The sequence below is a fragment of the Podarcis liolepis genome (assembly GCF_965112155.1).
Source record: "Podarcis liolepis genome assembly, chromosome: 18".
NCBI classification, from domain to species: domain Eukaryota; kingdom Metazoa; phylum Chordata; class Lepidosauria; order Squamata; family Lacertidae; genus Podarcis; species Podarcis liolepis.
Genome location: NC_139572.1, coordinates 9,673,559 through 9,696,769, shown reverse-complemented (window position 1 = coordinate 9,696,769; position 23,211 = coordinate 9,673,559). Strand labels below are relative to the sequence as shown.

The 23,211-nt window shown below is 48.1% G+C and overlaps 1 protein-coding gene across 2 annotated transcripts in view; it reads right to left on the bottom strand.

The window, feature by feature from the left end:
- CSNK1G2 (casein kinase 1 gamma 2) overlaps window positions 1-18,460 on the bottom strand; it is a 60,026-nt gene extending 41,566 nt beyond the window's left edge. The window contains exon 1 of one of the 2 annotated variants that reach the window (XM_083483977.1): window positions 18,281-18,460. The gene's annotated coding sequence lies outside the window, so the exon portion shown is untranslated. The remainder of the gene's footprint in view (window positions 1-18,280) is intronic. The other variant, XM_083483979.1, reaches the window with a different exon arrangement.
- Window positions 18,461-23,211: the final 4,751 nt, after the last annotated feature.

The following is a 23,211-nucleotide window of genomic DNA, read 5'->3' as shown; positions in this document are numbered from 1 at the left end:
CGACTCTACGTCAAAGAGGAGGAGGCAGAGAAGGAGGCAGGGCTCTGGGGAAAAAGGAAGCCACATCATAAACAGACGAGCGGAACCACGGTGCCGGCAGAACCACGGCAGCGCTGGCGGCGAAGGTTTGGCTAAGAGTGGGGCTGCCCAGGAGGGAAAACTGGCCCCTCCACAAATCCATGCGCACACGGCTAGTATGTGCCACGTTCTGTGCTGTGTTACAAACGCAAAATATATCAGCTGTCCCTGAGAGCTTGTAGGGAGCTGTGACTCTTGCAGAAGTCTCCGTCCAGTTTCAGACACACTTTCTCCCCTCCACCAGCAAAAGAAACCAGCAACCCATTTTCGTTTTTTTCCTGTTATCAACACAAAAAGTACAGCAGTCATGGAGCCAGGTTTGTGTGTTTTTATGTTGCAAACCGGCCCGAGATCTGCCGATGAAAGGCGGTCCACAAATGTTAATAGTACAGAGGTACCTCAGGTTACATATGCTTCAGGTTACAGACTCCGCCACCCCAGAAATAGTACCTTGCGTTAAGAACTTTGCTTCAGGATGAGAACAGAAATCGTGCTCCGGCGGCGCGGTGGCAGCGGGAGGCCCCATTAGCTAAAGTGGTGCTTCAGGCTAAGAACAGTTTCAGGTTAAGAACGGACCTCTGGAACGAATTAAGTTCTTAACCCGAGGGACCACCGTAATCGTATCAGCCGTCTGGTGTAAGGAACACGGATATAGTGGACACTCGGGTTGCGAACGTGATCCGTGCAGGAGGCACGTTCGCAACCTGCAGCGCCATGTCTGAGCACGCGGAGGTTGCCATTCTGCACATGCGCAAAGCACGATTTAGTGCTTCTGCACATGCGCCGAAACCCGGAAGTAACCCATTCTGGTACTTCCGGGTTTCGGCGCGTCCATAACCTGAAAACGCAACCTCACGCGTCTGTAACCCGAGGTATGTCTGTATAAGTTAATCGTCTGGGAATTGTAGCGCTATGGGTGTTGTCAGGAGACGCTCTATCCTCCTCCCAGAGCTACAGTTCCCAGAGTGGTTTGATAATCGTTCTACAACTCTGGGAGTTGTAGCTCATGGAGGGGAATATGGGGTCTCCCAACAGCTCTCTGCTTCTCTTAGCAAACTACAACTCCCAGAATGCTTTGCAGGAAGCTGCAAGTGTTGAACGTGGCGTGATCCCGCTTTAAATGCATAGTGCAGATCATAGAACTGTAGCGTAGGAAGGGGCCACGAGGGTCTTCTAGTCCAGCCCCCTGTGTGGGACTCTGGTTATCTCCCGCTTGGACTACTGCAATGCACTCTACGTGGGGCTACCTTTGAAGGTGACCCGGAAACTGCAACTAATCCAGAATGCGGCAGCTAGACTGGTGACTGGGAACGGCCGCCAGGACCATATAACACCAGTCTTGAAAGACCTACATCGGCTCCCAGTACGTTTCCAAGCACAATTCAAAGTGTTGGTGCTGACCTTTAAAGCCCTAAACGGCCTTGGTCCAGTATATCTGAAGGAGCGTCTCCACCCCCATCATTCTGCCGGACGCTGAGGTCCAGCGCCGAGAGCCTTCTGGCGGTTCCCTCATTGCGAGAAGCCAAGTTACAGGGAACCAGGCAGAGGGCCTTCTCGGTGGTGGCGCCCGCCCTGTGGAACGCCCTCTCACCAGATGTCAAAGAGATAAACAACTACCTGACATTCAGAAGACATCTGAAGGCAGCCCTGTTCAGGGAAGTTTTTAATATGTGACATTTTAGTGTATTTTTCATCTTTGTTGGAAGCCGCCCAGAATGGCTGGGGAAACCCAGCCAGAGGGGTGGGGTACAAATAATAAATTTATTATTATTATTATTATTATTATTATTATTATTATTATTATTATTATTATTATTATTAAACCTAGGACCCTGAAATTAAGAGTTTCATGCTCTCCTGACTGAGCTGGTGTTCAGCAGCCATTCCTGATTATTCCAAATCACTACTGAGTTTGCACTGCGCTGCAATTAATTGCTTTGATGCAGGGTTTGAAATTAGCAGGGCGCCGGGCGCCTTTAGATTCAGAATTTGCAAGCACCTCAAAAAACCTGGGTGCCATTTTTTGTGTGTGGCTGACACTCAAGGATTACTAAAATGTATGTGCTTTGAAGCCTTGAAACATGTTAAAAATAGACAATATGTTAAGGAGCTTGACAATAAAGAGAAGTCTGGTATCAATATTGTAAACACCAAATTAAACATGTACAGTGGTACCTTGGTTTACGAACTTAATCCATTCCGGAAGTCCGTTCTTATACCAAAACTGTTCTTAAACCAAGGCGTACTTTTCCTAATAAGGTTTCCCGCTGCCAGTGCCCTTCCACCGTTCGGATTCTGTGATTAGACAGAGGTAAAGTTTGCAAACCGGGACACTACTTCTGGTTTTGCGGAGTTTGTAAACCGAATCATTCTTAAACAGGACTGTTCTTAAACCGAGGCACCACTGTATTAACAATTTTCGCTAAAAATGTGATATTAACAATGTGTCACTTATGTGAATTGTATATTAGTTCATGCTTATCAAAATAATAATTAAAAAGTGTTGTCGACTCCCCCAAATGGCGACTAGACATTCTGTTTTGGCACCCACAACCCCACCTGGCTCCTAGCTTTTCTACCGCAGTTTCTAACACTCCTTTGATGGATTGCTGTCTTATTTATAGGCTATGCATTTTTTATCTGTTTTACCGGGCTTCCAATATCTGACAATTTTTCATGCCGTTCTTACAGCCAGCCACTTTGTTTTCAGTGTTGTGGCTGCAAAAGCAGGGGGCAAACAGCACACCAAAACCAAAGACCGCGGCCCGGGTTCGAATCACCACTCAACATCTGAAGACCGCTGGGCAACCTCAGGGGGACGGTCAGCCTCCCTCTTTTCCACCTGGTCCCACCTCGCAAGGTTGTTGTTAAGGATTAAAAAATATACAGGCAGGGGAAATGACCATTTAAAGAAAGCTTTGGCTAAAAATGTGCTATATATAAAATGAACAGAGGAATAAAAATGTGCCATGATTGTGTTTTGTGTGTGTTCATGCACTCTTGAAATTGTGCATTTCAGCCGGTGGGGAGATTCCGGAGCTGCCTTTAGCACAGTTGATCTTTTTCCAGGACTAATTCAAATGTTTGTGTGTTGACTGGAATAATTTCCTGCCCGCAGCCTGTTGTGTCTATAAAGCAAGCGTTGCCAGACCCCCCCTCCCCCCTCAGCCAATAAATATTAAAAGTCCCTTCTCCAAAAGCCAGAATTTTGGCAGCAGGCCAGCAGATATCCCTCCTTCCCTAATTCCCCAGCCACCTAAAAACACAGAAACGTTTATCCAGCGTTTCTGGGTTAAACTGGTCATCCACCGCCCAGAGTGGCTGGGGCAAGCCTGTCAGATGTGCGGGGTACTATATTATTATTATTATTATTATTATTATTAATTTTATTTATACCACGGCCAGAGCCAGGCTCAGGGCGGCTAACACCAGTAAAATTACAGTAAAAACATAATTGGGGGGGGGGACCATTTTAAAAGACAGTGGTACCTCTGAGGAGAATGCAACCCGCAGGGGCGCATCTGCGCACATGCAGGTTGCAATTCGCCACTTCTGCACATGCACGTAATGTCATTTTGCGTGTCTGCGCATGCACGAGTGGTGACCCTTTCCGGTACTTGAGGGTTGCAACCTGAAGAAACGTATCATGAAGCAAACGTAATATGAGGTATGACTGTACAGGTTAAAATGCAATTTAAAATGCAGCCTCATTTTAAAAGTACAGTGGTACCTCGGGTTAAGAACTTAATTCATTCCCTAGGTCCGTTCTTAACCTGAAGCTGTTCTTAACCTGAAGCACCACTTTAGCTAATGGGGCCTCCTGCTGCCACCGCGCCGCTGGAGCACAATTTCCGTTCTCATCCTGAAGCGAAGTTCTTCACCCAAGGCACTATTTCTGGGTTAGCGGAGTCTGTAACCTGAAGCATCTGTAACCTGAAGTGTATGTAACCCGAGGTACCACTGTAGCCCATAGATCAAAACCGTAAGGGGAGGGAAACATAAGGGTCAGACTGAGTCCAAACCAAAGGCCAGGCGGAACAGCTCTGTCTTGCAGGCCCTGCGGAAAGATGTCAAGTCCCGCAGGGCCCTGGTCTCTTGGGACAGAGCGTTCCACCAAGTCGGGGCCAGTACTGAAAAGGCCCTGGCCCTAGTTGAGATCAGTCTAACCACCTTGCGACTTGGGACCTCCAAAATGTTGATGTTGTTAATGGAGGACCTTTCTTCAGAGGAGGACAAGTACTTCTGGACCCACTCGTGCCTTCCACCACCACTGACCCTAACCTCCGCTGTCTATGCTCTGGTAACCTCTTGGCTAGATTACTGCAGATCACTCTCCGTGGGGCTGCCCTTGGAGATAACCCAATCGTGCAGAATTTGGCTACCGGGATTAACAAACAGGGTTTTAAGGTCTGAGTGTATTGCACCAGTTCTTGCCTAAACTGCGCTGGTTACCCAGTTACGTTTCTTGTTTGTTTCAACCTCTAAAAGCCCTAGATGGCTGAGGACCCCTTATCCCTCAGGGGGGTCACCTCTCTGCCCGTGGACCGGCCTGGAATCTGCCTCCAACCTGTTCAGAATTAGCCAGGCGCCAGGCACATTTTTCACCTGGCTATCGGCCATAGGGCCGCGGGTGGTGCTGTGGGTTAAACCACAGAGCCTAGGACTTGCCGATCAGAAGGTCGGCAGTTCAAATCCGCGTGACGGGGTGGACTCCCGTTGCTCGGTCCCTGCTCCTGCCAACCTAGCAGTTCAAAAGCACGTCAAAGTGCAAATAGATAAATAGGTACCGCTCCGGTGGGAAGGTAAATGGCGTTTCCATGCGCTGTTCTGGTTCGCCAGAAGCGGCTTAGTCCTGCTGGCCACATGACCCGGAAGCTGTACACCGGCTCCCTCGGTCAATAAAGCGAGATGAGCGCTGCAACCCCAGAGCTGGTCACGACTGGACCTAATGGTCAGGGGTCCCTTTACCTTTATATATATATAACAAATGTTCATAAATGTACCAAGCAAACATGTACATAAATATATAAACCACATGTCTGAAGCAGCACAGGAAAAGAGCCCTGAAACCATTTTGACTCCCAAACTGACCAAGTGAGTTCTCTGCAAGGTCAAAGGAAAATGGAAAAGCCTCCCCGTTGTCTTTTCCTTCACATATCCTGTCTTAAGGGTATGTCTGTGTATGAATAGGGTGAGCCTATGACCTGGCTCAGGAACTAAGTATTTGTCATTATAAAAGACTGGCCAGGCTCCCCAGGGTATCAAATCAAGTGAGCATTAACAGGTAACCTGGCAGACAGGTGGTAAACAATGCACTCAGATTTCTGCTGAAGACCGCCCTTTCTGTGCTGTCAGCCAAAGTCAGCCACGACTGGACGTAACGGTCAAGGGTCCCTTTACCCTTTACCTTTATCGGCCACTTGCAACCAAGTGACGATGCCTGGACACTAGGATGGCTCCTGACATCTCCACAATCCGGGGATCCTTGAATCTGGACTGTTTTCGCACACTAATACCGCATCCTGTAAAATTCTATCCGTTATCTATTATCTGCACGATTGGAATGAATTTCAGCAACCAAAATGCTTTTTCCTGTGCATCCTGTTGGAGTAAGCCAATATATATGCGGACTATCACTGGATCAAGCTGACTTTTCCTCTTTTAAGTTCTCAAAGCTATTAAGCGAGCTCAGGGTTGTCCTCTGAACTAGCCAGATGTTTAACTGAGAATCAGTCAGAGTCAGTCCATCACTTGGAAAATAAGACTTTAGACCAGTCTTGCCCCAGAATGGCAACTAGACATTCTTTTTGGCTACTGCAACCTTGGCCTTAAGGAGTCCTTTGGTTCCTAGCTTATATTTCTGAGTTTCTAACCCTGGACCCACCAGTAAGCATGTGGCCCCCAGAATATGTTTGCAGTCGGGAGGAACATGGTCCTCCTGCCAGAACAATAGTCATACCTCGGCTCCCAAACGCCTTGGGAGTCGAACATTCCAGCTCCCGAACGATCGGAAACTGGAAGTGATTGTTCCGGTTTTCAAATGTCTTTTTGGAAGCCAAACATGCGATGGGAGCTTCCTGTAGCCAATCAGAAGCCGCGCTTTGGAAGTCAAACGTTTCAGAAGGCGAACGGACTCCCAGAACGGATTCTGTTCAACCGCCGACGTATGACTGACAGAATCATAGAATTCCGGAGCTGAGAGAGAACCCAGAGATAATCTAGTCCAAGGGTCAGCAAACTTTTTCAGCAGGGGACCTGTCCACTGTCCCTCAGACCTTGTGGGTGGCCGGACTATATTTTTTTTAAAAAAATGAGTAAATTCCTGTGCCCCACAAATAACCCAGAGATGCATTTTAGATAAAAAGACACATTCTACTCATGTAAAAACACATTGATTTCCGGACTGTCTGTGGGTTGGATTTAGAAGGCGATTGGGCCGGATCCGGCCCCCGGGCCTTAGTTTGCCTACCCATGATCTAGTCCAGGCATAGGCAACCTCGGCCCTTCCAGATGTTTTGGGACTACAACTCCCATCATCCCTGGCTAGCAGGACCAGTGGTCAGGGATGATGGGAATTGTAGTCCCAAAAACATCTAGTCGAACCCACTGCAACGCAACTGCTTCCGTATTTTGCGCTGCACTCAAATGTTGTGCTATCTTTCCAAAGGAACATCCCTGACACCCCCAAACCTTCCAAAAACAGGACATCACAGAAACTCTTGACGGCCACAAGAGGGGAGGGAGAGGCATGAATGCCGCCTCTGTCTCTTCCAGATGCTAAAAATCAGGCCAGCTCTAACTCCCCGCCTACCATGATTCCTGGGCTCCACCTTTTCTAGACAAGCCAGCACACACCTGGTTGGAATATACAGATATTTATATATTATGCAGTGCAGTACCGAAGGGAGTGACGAGATGTCACAATGGAAAAAAAATAAAAGCACACACAAATCTTTAAGCAGCGCCGTGTGGGAATCACAAAGAAAACAGGAAAGCACTAAAAATAACGAGCACACACAGATTTTTGCAGCACTGCACAAGCCAGGGGTCTAAATAAAACATTTCCCCGCCCATGCTGGAAAAATAAAGGAAGAGGAGGGTTTTGGGGGAAGGTGTGGTGAGGGCAAGATGCCGTGCGCAGGATCCGATCGTCCCAGGAGGGTTTCAGGTTCTCCCAACCCAGGGGAGAAGTCGGCAAGTCTTTTAAACAAGGCTCGGCAAATCTCCGCTCCCCAGATCTCCCGGGACGAACAATCAGAGGTTCTCTCCTCCGTGAGATCAAGCGAAGGAGCAAAACAAGTTGCCCCGGGATCCTGGGTCGCAGGTGGCGCGAGAAACACAATCCCTGCGACTCCCCTGCAAGGAACGGCAGCGGCTTTTAAGTTTCCTCTGAACATAAAGGCGACATGGTACACGAGTTCATAAAATTATGAACAGAATGCAGATTGGGTTTCCTCCATCCCTCCCAACGCTAGAACCCTGGGCGTCCGACGGAGCCGGTGTTCCAGTGCTCAGATCCTTCTCACTGGTGTCCCATAGGCATCTGGTTGGCTGCAGTGAGAGAAGGACGCTGGACTAGATGGGCCATTTGGCCTGGTCGCCAGCAGCCAGCATCTTCTTGCGCTCTTGTGGAACCTCCACAGCCAGAGACAGTCTGTCTGTATTCCTAGCTTCTTGTGGGTATTTTGCCACTGGGGGACTAGACAGACCACTGGTCCCATTCGGCAGTCCCTCATGATGCTCTTATGCGCAACTAGGCATGAGGCCACACAAGGGATGCCCAGTCGCCTTGAAACTGGCAAAACCAGGGTTACTTCCTGTGTCAAATTCCGAAGGACAGTGGACGCTCGGGTTGTGAACGTGATCCATGCAGGATGCACGTTCGCAATCCAAAGCGTTCGCAACCCAAAGCGGCTCGTCTGCGCATGCACGGGTTGCGATTCGGCGCTTCTGTGCATAGCGCAATTTAGCGCTTCTGAGCATGTGCGACCGCCGAAACCCATTCTGGTAGTTCCGGGTTTCGGCGGTCGGTAACCCCAAAATACGCAACCTGAAGCATCTGTAACCCGAGGTTATGACTGTTTCCCCTTTATCCTGAACAAATCATGTGTCTGTTTTGATTAAGCATTTGAGCAATACTCTGTTAAACCACTGAGCCTAGGACTTGCCAATCAGAAGGTCGGTGGTTCGAATCCCTGCGATGGGGTGAGCTCCCGTTGCTCAGTCCCTGCTCCTGCCAACCTAGCAGTTTGAAAGCACGTCAAAGTGCAAGTAGATAAATAGGTACCGCCTTGGCGGGAAGGTAAACGGCGTTTCCGTGCGCTGCTCTGGTTTGCCAGAAGAGGCTTAGTCCTGCTGGCCACATGACCCGGAAGCTGTACGCCGGCTCCCTCGGCCAATAAAGCGAGATGAGCGCCGCAACCCCAGAGTTGTCCGCGACTGGACCTAATGGTCAGGGGTCCCTTTACCTTTTCCTTCAATCAATTATTTCTTCCCTCCGTTTCCCCCCCCCCTGTTCCCTTGTGGCCCTGTTGAATACTGAACCACCTGTCTTTGAGCTCTACACACAGGAAGGTAGAGAACAGAGGAATCACAGGACGGTGGGTTTGGAAGGAACCCCAAACATCGTTGTCTCGTCTAGCCCAACCCTAGGAGAAAAGTAAGTTTTTAAGAAAGATGTAAAAAATGCAGTGGGTGAGATCTGGTTTCCAGCATTGCAATATATCACCAGCTAAACATTGCAATATACCAATATCTGAATACAGTGGTGCCCCGCAAGACGAATGCCTCGCGAGACGAAAAACTCGCAAGACGAAAGGTTTTTTTCATTTTCCAGTTGCTTCGCAAGACGAATTTCCCTATGGGCTTGCTTCGCAAAACGAAGCTTGCCCCCGCACCCCGGACCTCTTTTGAAGCAAGGGGCGGCGGGGAGAAGATTGTTTCTCCCCGTTGCCAGCCCCGCAATCTCCGGGGACAGAGGGGAAGGCGCGCGTGCGCCTTCCCCTCTGTCCCCGGACCCCTTTTGAACCAAGGGGCGGCAACGGGGAGAAGCGATTCTCCCCGCTGCCCCTTCCCTTGCTTTAAAACAGGTCTGGGGACAGAGGGGAAGGCCCGTGGTGCTTCCCCTCTGTCCCCGGACGGTCTCCATAGGAACGCATTGATTGATTTTCAATGCATTCCTATGGGAAACCGTGCTTCGCAAAAAGAAAAACTAGAAAGAAGAAAAAACTTGCGGAACGAATTAATTTCGTCTTGCGAGGCACCACTATATATCGCAATGTCTGAAATAAGGATGGAGTTATGTAGAGGCATTCACTGCATAGGACACAAAAACAAAAACACACACATTACAATTCGCGATATATTGCCAGGTCAAAAACTACAAAACGAATACAGTCATACCTCGGGTTACAGCCACTTCAGGTTGCGTTTTTTCGGGTTACGGACTGTTGAAACCCGGAATTACTGTAACGGGTTACTTCCGGGGTTCGGCGGTCGTGCATGCGCAGAAACACTAATTCGCTCTTTGTGCATGTGCCAAATCACAACCCACATGTGCGCAGACGCACCACTGTGGGTTGCAAATGTGTATCCCACATAGATCATGTTTCCAACCCGAGTGTCCACTGTATCAAGATATGGACTTCAAGCCAGTTTTGTGCATCCAGTCTAGCTCTTGCAAACCCATCAGTGGAGGTGTTTAAAGGGGGGGGGCATTTTTTTTGGAGAGGCTGGCCTTCCCCTCCGCACCACAAAGCTTTCGCTCCGCCATCGTAAGAGAGGACTAACAGAGAGTTGGAGGGGCAGCCCCACCCTGTTGCCCCTTCGCAGCCCTCATTCCCCAGCTGTTTTTGCAGGAGCGCTTGCAGCCCCCCGCCCACCCGCCCCAGAGAAATGCGATGCCCGCAATTTGGCTCAGGGCGGCTGTGAATGAGGCGTTTCATGCATGCTGTCCGTGCAGGAGAGCGGCCGACAGACATGCCTGTGTGCTCGCGCTCCTGAAAGAAAAACAACCATTTGCAGGACACGCAGATACGCTGCCGGTCTCTCCAAACAGGCTCCTAGCTAGAGCCAATCGGGAACTCTAAGAAACTGGAGAAAGGGAAAAAGAAACCCAGTGCCGTTTTCAAACTGGCAGCGCCGCTTTCGAAGGAGCAAAGTCTGCCATCTTGGTTCAGCCTGGCGCCCAGGACCATCCGAACGTAACTGTGCCATTCAGGGCAGTGCTAGAATTCCCCCAGGCGCCTGGCGTGTTTCCAGTTTCAAACAGGTGGAGGCCTCCAGGTGCTTCCTGTGAATGTCTTACCTGCCCACCCCCCCCAAAAAAACCCTGCACACATTCCACTTCTCTTTTCTCGCTTTCTGCACTAAGTTTTCCTAGAGCAGGTTTATAAATAGCTGTCTGCCTTGCGGCATGTCAGGTCTACCTCCGGGCAACGTTGAAGCTGGAAGAAGATTGGCACTCCCTTTTCTTTTCTAAGCTCTATGAGGTTGCTAGGTTGCTCTTGACCTGTCCCTAAAATAATATATATATATTTTAAAAATTGGCCAAAAAAATACTGCCGCCGTTCTTTGTCAAGCTTGAGCACTGCACTTTGTGGGGCAGCCCTTGGAGAGTGTCTGCGAATTCCGGGTGGTTCAGTTTAAGAAGGATGTGGACAAGCTGGAAGGTGTGCAGAGGAGGGAGACCAAGATGCTCAAGGGTCTGGAAAGCAAGCCTGATGAAGAATGGTTGAAGGAGCTGGGGATGATTAGCCGGAAAAGAGGAGACTGAGAGAAGACAGGAGAGCCAGCTGTTGCATGGAAGATGGAGCCAGCTTGTTTCCTCCTGCTCTGGAAGGCAGGACCCAAACCACAGCTTCAATTGACAAGAAAGGAGATTCTGACTAAATACAGTGGTGCCCCGCAAGACGAATGCCTCGCAAGACGGAAAACTCGCAAAACGAAAGGGTTTTTGGTTTTTTGAGTTGCTACGCAAGACGATTTTCCCTAAGGGCTTGCTTCGCAAGACGAAAACGTCTTGCCAAGTTTGTTTCCTTTTTCTTAACACCGTTAATACAGTTGCAACTTGACTTCGAGGAGCAACTCATAGCACGCGGTGTGGTAGCCTTTTTGAGGTTTTTGAAGACTTTGGTGATTTTTGAAGCTTTTCCAAAACTTTCCCGACACCGTGCTTCGCAAGACAAAAAATTCGCTAGACGAAAAAACTCGCGGAACGAATTAATTTCGTCTTGCGAGGCACCACTGTATCAGGAAGAACTTTCTGAATGTACCAGCTGTTTGACAGTGGAACAGGTTCCCTTGCGAGGTGATAGACTCTCCTTCCTTTGAGGTTTTTAAGTAGAGGCTGGATGGCATTCTCTGTCATGGATGCTTTAGTTGAGATTCCTACATTGCCTGGGGTTGGACTGGATGACCCTCGGGGTCCCTTCCAACTCTTAAGATTCTATGATTCTATGACAAGGGGCTCTGAAAACAGGGACTAGGCCATGACAACTGGGCTTTCCCTCCTTTCCTGGCTTGATTTTCGGTACAGTGGTACCTCTGGTTGCGAACAGGATCCGTTCTGGAGCCCCGTTTGCAACATGAGTAGAACGCAACCTGTGCGGGTCACGATTTGCCACTCCTGCGCATGTGCATGGCATCATTTTGAGCACCTGCGCATGCGCGATCGGCAAAACCCGGAAGTAACCCGTTCCATTACTTCTGGGTCGCTGCAGGACACATCCTGGAAGAACGTAACCTGAACCGAACGTAACAAGAGGTGTGACTGTACAGCGCAAAAGTATCTGAAGGAACAGATTCACCAAGAACCACAACTATCAATGGAAAGGAGTGGAGAAAAGATTTTGGAGGCTTCTTGGAAGAGCCTTTAAGTTGCTATTGGTTGACAACATAAATTCATCTTCTAGTGTGGTACCTTCCCCACTTTTGGAACTCACTGCCTATTGGCGCATTTGCTCGCTAAAACAGTTTTGTTTAGGTAATGCTGACATGTGATTTAACCTGTTTTTTCAGCTTTTCGGTGATTGTAATTTAAACAAAAACTCATCCGGGTCACTTCATTTATTAAACTTTGCTGAGGCGGCTTTACAAAACTCGGCGTGTGGGGGGCAGCTGGCTGGAGGTGTGGAGAGGCTTTCAAACTTTCGGCCGAGGAGTCTCTGCTGCAAAGCACCTGCTCCCAGGGAGCTGCCTTATAATACAGAGTCAGACCCTCTGCACTGACTGGAAGAGTATCAGAAGGCATCGGAACGATGTATCAGGAAGTTCGGGTTCCAAAGAACGTTCGCAAACCGGAACACTCACTTTTACAGAGTTCGGGAGCCAAAGCGTTCGACTTGCAAACCCGGAAGTGACAGTTCTGCTTTATGAACATTCTTTGGAACCCGAACATCTGACGCGGCTTCCGATTGGCTGCAGGACAGCCAATCAGAAGCCGCGCTGTGGTTTCCGAACGTTTTGGAAGTCAGACTTCCAGAACAGATTCCTTTCGACTTCCAACGTATGACTGCATTATTCTCACCAACTGCACTGTTAAGGTTCCAGACCTGGCAGTTCTAACAAACCGGGAGAAAAGTTAGTCCTTACCAAGTTAGTCTGTCTAATTTAATATTGTCAACACTGACCAGCAGCAGCTTTCTCCAGAGTTTTGGGCAGGGAGCCTTCTCAGTGCTACCTGGGGAGATAAATGGGACCCTCTGGACAGGGCGAGAAACTCAGATATAGAAGTTAACCGCCAAATGGCACCTTAAACCTAGGTTACAGTCGCCACATTGAACTGTCTAGGCATCATTCTCTCCCCAATGAAATAATAGTAATCAGTGCTTTTTTTTCTTTAAAAAAAATGTTTAGGGGTACAGTCATACCTTGGGTAGAGTCATACCTTGGTGCTTCGGGTTGTGCAATTTTGGGTTGCGCACCGTGCCCTGGAATTACTCGAACGGGTTACTTCCGGGTTTCAGCACTTGTGCAGAAGTGCTAAATCACACTTTGCGCATGCGCAGAAGCACAAATCGCAACACACACATGCGCAGACGTGCTGCTGCGGTTTGCAAACGTGCCTCCCACACGGATCACGTTCGCAACCCAATCGTCCACTGTACTCTTGTTTTCCTACTCATATTGAAATACTTAAGATTCACAAAATGTTTAGGGGTATGCATACCCCTGTGTCCCCCCAGAAAAAAAGCACTGATACTACTACTACTACTACTACTACTACTACTACTAATAATAATAATAATAATACAGTTGTACCTTGGATTCCGAACGTTTTGGCTTCCGAACACCACAAACCCGGAAGTGAGTGTTCCAGTTTGTGAACGTTCCTTGGAACCTGAACATCCAATGTGGCTTCCGCAGCTTCTGATTGGCTGCAGGAGCTTCCTGCAGCCAATCGGAATCTGCATCTTGGTTTCCGAACGTTTTGGAAGTCGAACAAACTTCTAGAATGGATTCAGTTCGACTTCCAAGGTACCACTGCAATAATAAAATTCCACTTCTATACTGCTTTCATTTAAAATTCAATACCTCCTTTCTATATTACTATATAGAAAGTGGTTTATGAGCCGAAGAAACCACTGGACAGGCAGCAAAGATCACACACCTAGTAAGCACCGGATCCGAGACAAAGTCACAATAACTTTAAAGAATAAACAACTTACAGAAAACAAAGCAATGTCAAATAAAGAAATATTAAACAACCCGTTAGAATGTAATAGTAAAATGTAAAACGCTTTTTATATTAAAGGGAAAAAATAACAAAGCAGTTGACAACACATTAAAACGTCAAATCAAACAACCCAGAATAAAATAAATCCAGGCTTCCAGTAAAATATTTCAGATCCCTTTCTCAGGGACATTGGCTTTCCTCCCAGTGATTTACCTACAGTGGACATTCGGGTTGCGAATGCGGTCCATGCAGGATGCACATTCGCAACCTGCAGCACCCGCAACAGTGCGTCTGCGCATGCGTGGGTTGCAATTCAGCACTTCTGCGCATGTGCAAAGCGTGATTTAGTGTTTCTGCGCATGCGCAACCACCAAAACTCGGAAGTAACCCGTTCCGGTACAGTGGTGCCTCGCAAGACGAAAAGAATTGGCGGATTAGCGGATTAGCGCTATTAGCAGCTTTTAGCGGCTTATCTGCTGATCGGATCAGCTGATAAGCGGCTTAGCGGCTTAGAAAGGGGGGGGGAGAGGAAAAAAACCAGCAGGAACTCACAAGACATTGTCTTGCGAAGCAAGCCCATAGGAAATTCGTTTTGCGAAGCACCTCCAAAACGGAAAACCCTTTCGTCTAGCGAGTTTTCCGTCTTGCGGGGCACTCGTCTTGCGGGGCACCACTGTACTTCCGGGTTTCGGCGGTCTACAACCCAAAAAAACGCAACCTGAAGCGTCTGTAACCTGAGGTATGACTGTACTTAATTTACAGAGCTGCCCCATAGCAGGAGGACTCTAGGAAGGCAGGGTGGCGTAGTGGTTAGAGTGTCGGACAAGGACCTGGGAGATCAGAGTTCGAGTCCCCACACAGTCATGAATCTCACTGGGCGACCTTGGAGTCTCAGTCACAGTCTCCTGGCCCACCTCACAGGGTCGTTGTGGGATGAACTGAGGAGGGGGGTGGACCATGGACTCCTTGGAGAAAAAGCTGGGAGATAAATGAAATAAACGAGCTCTTCTGCTTATCTGCTTAAGAAAGCTGGAGGGGGCAGCCAGGTGGAGATGTTAGTCGCTAGCCTGGCCCCCAGAAAGATCTCCATGCGGTTTAATGTTTTAATGTGTTGTCAACTACTTAAAAATGAAAGTAATAATAATACGTACCATTGCAAAAAGAAAGAGAAAAAGATGGTGCCTGGACATTCTGTTGTGGCGACAACAAGCTAGGTTTAAGGTGGCATTTGGAGATAAGCTAATATATCGAGAGGGATGCGGGTGGCGCTGTGGGTTAAACCACAGAGCCTACGGCTTGCCGATCAGAAGGTCAGCGGTTCGAATCCCCACAATGACGGGGTGAACTCCCGTTGCTCGGTCCCTGCTCCTGCCAACCTAGCAGTTCAAAAGCACGTCAAAGTGCAAGTAGATGAATAGGTACCGCTCCAGCGGGAAGGTAAATGGCATTTCCGTGCGCTGCTCTGGTTCGCCAGAAGCGGCTTCGTCATGCTGGCCACATGACCCGGAAGCTGTACGCCGGCTCCCTCGGCCAGTAAAGCGAGATGAGTGCCGCAACCCCAGAGTCGGCCACGACTGGACCTAATGGTCAGGGGTCCCTTTACCTTTACCATATCGGCGTTTTCAACCCTGTATCAGCTGATGCCACAGAACTAGAAGCAAGTCACTGTTTCCCATGCGCAAGTGCTTTTAAGCTAACCACCGTGGAGCAGGAGATTCTCATGCGCCTCTCAGACTGAGCCTACCTCGCAGCGTTGTCAGGAGATTTAAGAACCACGGCGAAACATAAGCAGTGGGAAGAGGCTTAGCTGATGGGAAAGGCTGTAGCTCTGCCCCCACCTTCCTGTTTAAAACTACAAAAACCCTGAGGACTAGAGTCTTAACTTAATTTTCAAAGGAAGTGGTGTACCTCAGTGGTAAGAGCACTTGCTTTGACTGTAAAAGGGCATTTGCAGGCTCAGCTGGCAGAGGTCCCTTGCCTAAAAGCCCAGAGGGCGGCTGCCAGTCGGTGCAGCAGGTGAATGGTTTGACTCTGTCAAAGGCAGCGTGGTGTAGGGGTTAAGAGCGGTAGACTCGTAATCTGGTGAGCTGGGTTCGAGTCCCCGCTCCTCCACGTGCGGTTTTCTATTCTTCCGTGTAATGCAAATGTTGTAGCCCAGGGTTGTGGGTTCGAGTCCCACACTGGGCAAAAAGATTCCCGCATCGCAGAGGGTTGGACTAGATGACCCTCGTGGTCCCTTCCAACTCTATGATTCTATAAACAATTTCCCTTAGCCTGCAAGGGAACAAAGCAAAACTTCTCCAGTGTCTTGTCAAGCTGTTTAGAAAAAATAAATAAAGATTCCTAACTGAACACGACTGGCCTCATAAGCCAACCCCTTCTTTCCCAAGTTCCTAAACACCACATTTTATTTTTGAAACTGTTTCTCGGCATTTCACTCGCTAGGAGGAGGAGGGAGGGGGGAATCCGATGTATTTCCTGGTCAAATGTTCTACTGCCAGAAGGATTCGCACGCTTTGGTTTATCCGTTCCAGAAAGGCCTCGCCAGAATATAACAAGACCCAAGATAGTGACTTTGCAAACACAGTTCCGGGCAAATAAATCAGGGTTTTTATATATACAGCCTGCCTAACAGATTGCTTTAAAAACCTGCCACGAAGACACTTTGCACGCACACACACGAAGCAGAAACATAACAGGTTAGTGCTTGGGAAATAAAATTATAGAGAGAGCAAGAATCACTCCAAATGGGTGGTCCCCTTCGCTCGGAGCGCCGCAGGCCTGCCCCCAGAAGGAATTCCTCCCTATTCCCCCATCTCCAAAACCCACGAGACATTTTGATTTTTGACTGTCTGGGGGCAATTTAGGACGATAAGCAGAGAGAGAGAGAGAGAGAGAGAGAAAGAAAGAAAGAAAGAAAGAAGAGATGTTCCCTGCATAAAAAACCCCAAGGATTCAAAATCCCTTTATGTGTTTCACATCAAAACACTTTTTTTGCGGGGGGGGGGGGGGTTGGGAAGTGGCAGGATGAAGAAAAGATGCAAATAAAGGAGGGGTTCTTTGCTTTAATAACAAAACAAAAGACTTGCTACAGATAACAGAAGGTTCCCAAGGGGGGAGGAAAACAAACCAGTATTGCAACAGTTAGATTTTCACTTTTTCTTTCTGCAATTTGGGGGGGGGGGGCGTTTGCTACTAAAGAGGGATGAAAGAAAAAAGACAAGGCCTGGTCTGAGATGGGTGGAAAAGAAAATGAGGTGGGGGTTTGCCAAGCTGGGGGTTAAAAGGCACTCAGCCTCAGCTGCACTGACCCTCATTCTCTCCCCCCCCCCCCAAATAAACTCCCTTTTTTTGCTAAAGGTTCCTTTCATTTCCTCCTTTTGTCTCCCCCCCTCTCTTTTTCCCTTCCTTTTCCACGAACACACCCAAGCTATGATGTTGCTAACCTACTGTTTTGGAAAAAGGGATTTTTGTGGGGGGGGTTTGAAAAAGAAGCCCAGTTCCCACAGGGAGGAAAGGGGGGAAAATGATAAAAGCAGGCTCAGAATAACTACTGTTTACCAGGAATTCTTTCTTTTCAGTTGCAATCATCATCATCATCATCATCTCATTGCTGTTTCAAAATATAACCCTCCAAGTTAGAAACCACCACAGTTCAGGAACCACTTTCCTCCGCTCTTCAAATTGGGGAAGAAAATTTAAAAAGTTTTTTTTTTGGGGGGGGGGAGGGAGTTTCCCAAAAAAAGCACTGAAAATACAATACAGCTTAAGCACTGCTCTTTGTCTTGCAAAACGAAAGAAAGAAGACAAGGGAAGTTAAGAGCAAAACAAATAAGTAGGCCTAGGTCACGATTACTTCTTTTTAATAATTTTTTTGGCGTAAAGAAAAAAAGGGAGAACAAGCCTCTCTTCCAATTCACACAAACACATGGTCTCTGTCCCACACAACCAAAATCCACTTTTTTTAAAAAAACTGGTCCATCTCCCCCTTTAAAGTTGGAAAGGCTTGTGGAAAGGAGGTGGGTGTTTTATGAAATTCCCTCCAGCCTAAATGCAAATCCACCCCCCCCCTACAAAAAAATTAAAATATAAAGGGGAGGCTGCGAGGGTGCTTTATTTATTCCTTGGGTGGGAGAGAGAAATTGGGGTGTGTGGAGGAGAGAAATGCAACAGGGCCCCCCCTTTTTTCCAAGTTTAACTCACACCCAGCTAAGCCTCCTTCCTTCTCCCCCCTCCCACCACCAGCAGCCCCCCCACCAATAAATTCCTAATAAAATGTCTATCAATGTGTTGCAATAGGGCTGGATCAATGTGCAAAAAGATTAAGACCCCCTTGGCCCCCAATGCAGCTTCCTCTTTCCTACCCCCTCGAAAAAAATTTGCATTAATGGTTCTTTTTCTGTCCCCCCCCCCAAAAAAATTGCACCTATATAAAGCAATGCAAATGGGGGGGACTGGGCAGAACCCCCCCCTCCAAAGCAACAATTCAGCCCTTCCCAAATTAACCCCCCCCCAAAAAAGACTCACCTGGCTTTCTCCCCCCTCCCCCTGGCTCCTCAGGGGTGGGGGCCCCCGGGCCTGCCCCCCTCCAGGCGCCCCATTTGGCGCTCCGCTCTCTTTCAAGCTCTTTCGCCTTCTGAACAAGCCAAGCAGGGAAGGGACGCCAGCGGCGTAAGGCCCGGCGGCGCTCTATGGCGCTGACGTCACGCCGCCGGCGCAAGCCGCCTTGGTGAATCCGGGGCTCCGCTCCGGAGCTGGCTTAGGCGACTCGGGCTCGCTCGCTCGCTGGCCCTCCAGGGGGGGCCCTCCGCGCAGGCGCAGAAAGGGGCGGGCGGGAGAGGAAGAGGAAGAGGCCGGCGGGCAAAGAGGGGAGAGAGCGGTGGTGCTCTGAGAGACACTTCCGGGTTCCCGTTGGGTGGGAGAATCGTCCATGTGCGGGGCAAAAGCTGGACCATTCGGCCTTTGGAATAATTCCTTTTTTTAATAAATATTTATTGAAATTTTCATGTTATTACAAAATGAAAAAGAAAAAATACAAAAATAAAAAACAGTTAAAAACAATTCCAACTTTTTGTCACTTGTCTTTCGTTAACTTATTTCCCGGACCTCCTCATACCTCCCTTTTTTGTATTCCAATTTAAATTTATTTCGTTCAGCAATTTCTTTCCCTCCTTCTTACACCCTAGTCATTAATCTGAATGTATATTTCTGATAACCTTAAATTTTAATCTATTTAGAAAAATCCAATTTTTTCCCCATACTCTTTTAACCTTTACAGCTAGAAACCACAACCTCAATCCAACATCATTCTAACATTCATTAATTTTACAATATTTCTGTAGATAGTCCTTAAATTTCTTCCAATCTTCTTTCACCGTCTCTTCCCCCTGGTCTCGAATTCTGCCAGTCGGCCTTTGGAATAATTCCATGGAATAAAACCCATATGTAACTGGGCTTCTTTTACCCGCCTAATCTTATGGGTTATTTTTATTTCATTTTTTAACTTCCATCTCTTGTCATAGAGTCGTCTCTTATTTATTGAATATTTGCAAACAAATTGCAAACAGATAAGAACATGGGCAGGAACATTATTGCAACAACCTGCAGTTTCGTAGGAGTGTATATTTAAAGTAAACGAATAAATGAACAAATTTAAGTTAATCTGGAGGTGCAGGAAATGTTAAAAAATAAATTTAAGGAACGGCAGAAAGAAGGGGAAGGAAGTCGAGTTTGTAAATGTTAAAATGACTGTAAAAGTATTGAAATGCATAAACCTGGAAATAAATAAATAAATAAATAAATAAATAAATAAATAAATAAATAAATAAATAAATAAATAAATAAATGTCTCTTGTTATTTATTGTTATCTCCCTCCCCCATCTCTCTCTTTATATGTGTGTGTGTATATATATATATATATGTTGTTAAGTTGTGGGTGAACATATCAGACGACACAGCGATTCTTCAAAGCAGCTCTTTATTTGTAAGCTGGAACAGAACTGAACAGCAAACAGCTCAGCCGGCATGCTTTTATAGGCAGCCGGCTGTCAACATTGGAACAACAACAACCCAGGGTTTCCTGCCTAAATTAACTGACATGGACCTGAGTGAAAACTATACACACACACACAATACTCCTGGTGGCCAGGGGGAGAACTTCAATACATAACATATGTTGCTCTTGTTGTTTAGTTGTTTAGTCATGGAAGGAGAGTCGACCGCCTTCCAAGGGATTTTCCTCCCGCTGTCAAACAGCTCTTGCTGTCAGAAAGTTCTTCCTGGAGTCGGGATCTCCTTTCTGGTCACTTGAAGCCAGGGCTTTTAGATAGATCGGTTGGATAGAGTGTGGTGATAGCGTTAGCGATAACAATAACAAGAACGGTAATGATAACGATCTTATACCCTGCCCATCTGGTCAGGCCTCCCCAGCCACACTGGGCGGCTTCCAACTGGAGAATAAAAGCACAATAAAACACCCAACGTTAAAAACCTCCCTAAACAGGGCTGCCTTCTTATGTCTTCTAATGCCGCCGGCCCCTGAGATATTGACAGGGCTGCAGGGTGTGGCTCTCATATCCATGTCCGGAGGGACAGGGAGCAAAACATCTCTCTCTCCCCTTTCCCCACCCCATGCAGAATGGCAAGGGGTCTGTGCATCCGGCTGGGAAGAAGGTGGTGGGAGTGTGGAGCCCAGCCAGGAGCTGGCTGTGGGCAGGATCCTTGCACTGCCGGGGGTTGGACTAGATGCCCCTTGGCACCCCTTCCAACTCTGCCATGCTCTGATTCTCTCGAGCAGCTGATGGAATGGGCGGGGGAGCAAGATGCAAAAGAAAGGGAGGCACAACCACACCCCCCACCAGCCCCCTCTGGCCTGACCCACAGGGGCCTCATCCCAGCACACATTGACCCCCCTGGTTTTATTTTTCTTCATTCAGCTGCCGGACAACCCAGCAGCCTGGCCCCTGTTTGCCAGCTGATGTCACAAAGTGCTGCTTTGCAAGCAAGCCTTATAATGCCCTGCAAGGGGGATGCCTGTCAGATGTTGGTGAGAGATTTGTTGAGAACGATGAATGCTGAAGGTAGGAGGCCCAGAGGAGAAGAGGGGCATATTATTATTATTATTAGCGTCACCAGTCACTGGCGCACGGGGCTTGGCTCCTTGGCTTGACTTGTTGACAGCTGTCGATAGCTTGCCAGGTCCCTGCCTCTCAGCAATGCAGCTGTGCAGAATTAGCCCCTTTTCACGCTGCAAGAGCCCCAAATGGATGGTGTGTACACAGCCTTTGGTTTTAAGGGAAAGGCTTCTGTCGAGCTACAGCTTGCACGGGGCAGGAGCCTAGTGAGATTTGTTTTTTATTATTTCTTTGCACCATCGCTGCATGTGACTCTTGATAAAAAGCAAAGAATTCCTTCCAGTAGCTCCTTAGAGACCAACTAAGGGCCTTCTCGGTAGTGGCGCCCGCCCTGTGGAACGCCCTCCCATCAGATGTCAAAGCGATAAATAACTACCTGACATTTAGAAGACATCTTAAGGCAGCCCTGTTCAGGGAAGTTTTTAATCTGTGATATTTTACTGTATTTTTTGTTTCTATGGAAGCCGCCCAGAGTGGCTGGGGAAACCCAGCCAGATGGGCGGGGTACAAATAATAAATTATTATTATTATTATTGGTATGAGCATTTGTGTGCATGCACACTTCTTCAGATACCTTCAGATGTCTGCATGCACACGAAAGCTCATACCAATAACAAACTTAGTTGGTCTCTAAGGTGCTACTGGAAGGAATTTTTTTATTATGTTTCAACTATGGCAGACCAACACTGCTACCTACCTGTAACTAGAACCTTGACAAAAAGGTCCCTGCCCCGAGGGGCGTACAATCTTTTGTATGACACAGGGAGGGAACAGAGAATGGTTGAGGTTCAGGGTGGATCCTGAGTCCTCCTGCGACACATAAGTCAGAGTCTCTGAGTTTAGACTCTGGGATTCCCAGACATTTCCCCCTCAGCCCCCCCCTTCCCCTTTTCTGCAATATGGCAATGGAGGTGATGCTATTACAGTTCCAAAGGGAATGTCAAGCAGGGAGGGAGGGGGAAGAGAGAGAAGATGGAAGGAGGCTTGGAAAGGGAGTTTGAAGGGGGGGCAGGTGAGAGTCAGTTGAGAGCGGTGGGTTCTAGAAGGCGGCACGGGGGGGGGGGGGGCTGGAGCTGAGCTGGACTGAGAAGCAGCAGAACAGCCACCATTGCTGTCAGGATGTGGCGGTTCAGTGATGAAAGAAGGGGGCGGCAGGAGGAGTCGCTTTGTTCAGGTGAGCCACGGAGCCAGGGCTTGGCTTCTACAGAAATGGTACCTCAGGTTAAGAACTTTGCTTCAGGATGCTTAGGATGAGGACAGAAATTGCGCAACGGTGGCATGGCGACAGCGGGAGGCCCCATTAGCTAAAGTGGTACTTCAGGTTAAGAACAGTTTCAGGTTAAGAACGGACCTCCAGAATGAATTAAGATCTTAACCCGATGTACCACTGTACTGCTAAAGCCCAGATGCCTCACACCCCACCTCCAAGCTTCACAGAACTGGGCTATGCCTGATATAGTCTCCCAAAGCAACTTGTTATTGTTGTTTAGTCATTCAGTCATGTTTGACCCCCTGGACCAGAGCACGCCAGGCACTCCTGTCTTCCACTGCCTCCCACAGTTTGGTCAAACTCATATTAGCAGCTTTGAGAACACTGTCCCACCATCTCGTCCTCTGTTGCCCCCTTCTCCTTGTGCCCTCCATCTTTCCCAACATCAGGGTCTTTTCCAGGGAGTCTTCTCTTCTCATGAGGTGGCCAAAGTCTTGGAGCCTCAGCTTCAGGAGCTGTCCTTCCAGTGAGCACTCAGGGCTGATTTCCTTCAGAATGGAGAGGTTTGATCTTCTTGCAGTCCACGAGACTCTCAAGAGTCTCCTCCAGCAACATAATTCAAAAGCATCCATTTTTCTGTTTCTTTATGGTCCAGCTCTCTTATGGTCAGCCTTCTTTATGGTCCAGCTCTCACTTCCATACATCACTACTGGGAAAACCATAGCTTTAACTATACAGACCTTTGTTGGCAAGGTGATGTCTGTGCTTTTTAAGATGCTGTTCAGGTTTGTCTTTGCTTTTCTCCCAAGGAGCAGGCGTCTTTTAATTTCATGACTGCTGTCACCATCTGCAGTGATCATGGAGCCCAAGAAAGTAAAATCTCTCACTGCCTCCATTTCTCCCCCTTCTATTTGCCAGGAGGTGATGGGACCAGTGGCCATGATCTTAGCTTTTTTGATGTTGAGCTTCAGACCATATTTTGCGCTCTCCTCTTTCACCATCATTAAAAGGTTATTTAATTCCTCCTCACTTTCTGCCATCAAGGTTGTGTCATCTGCATATCTCTGGTTCCTCTGCCCCTTCGAAATCCAGCTTGCACTTCTGGGAGTTCTCG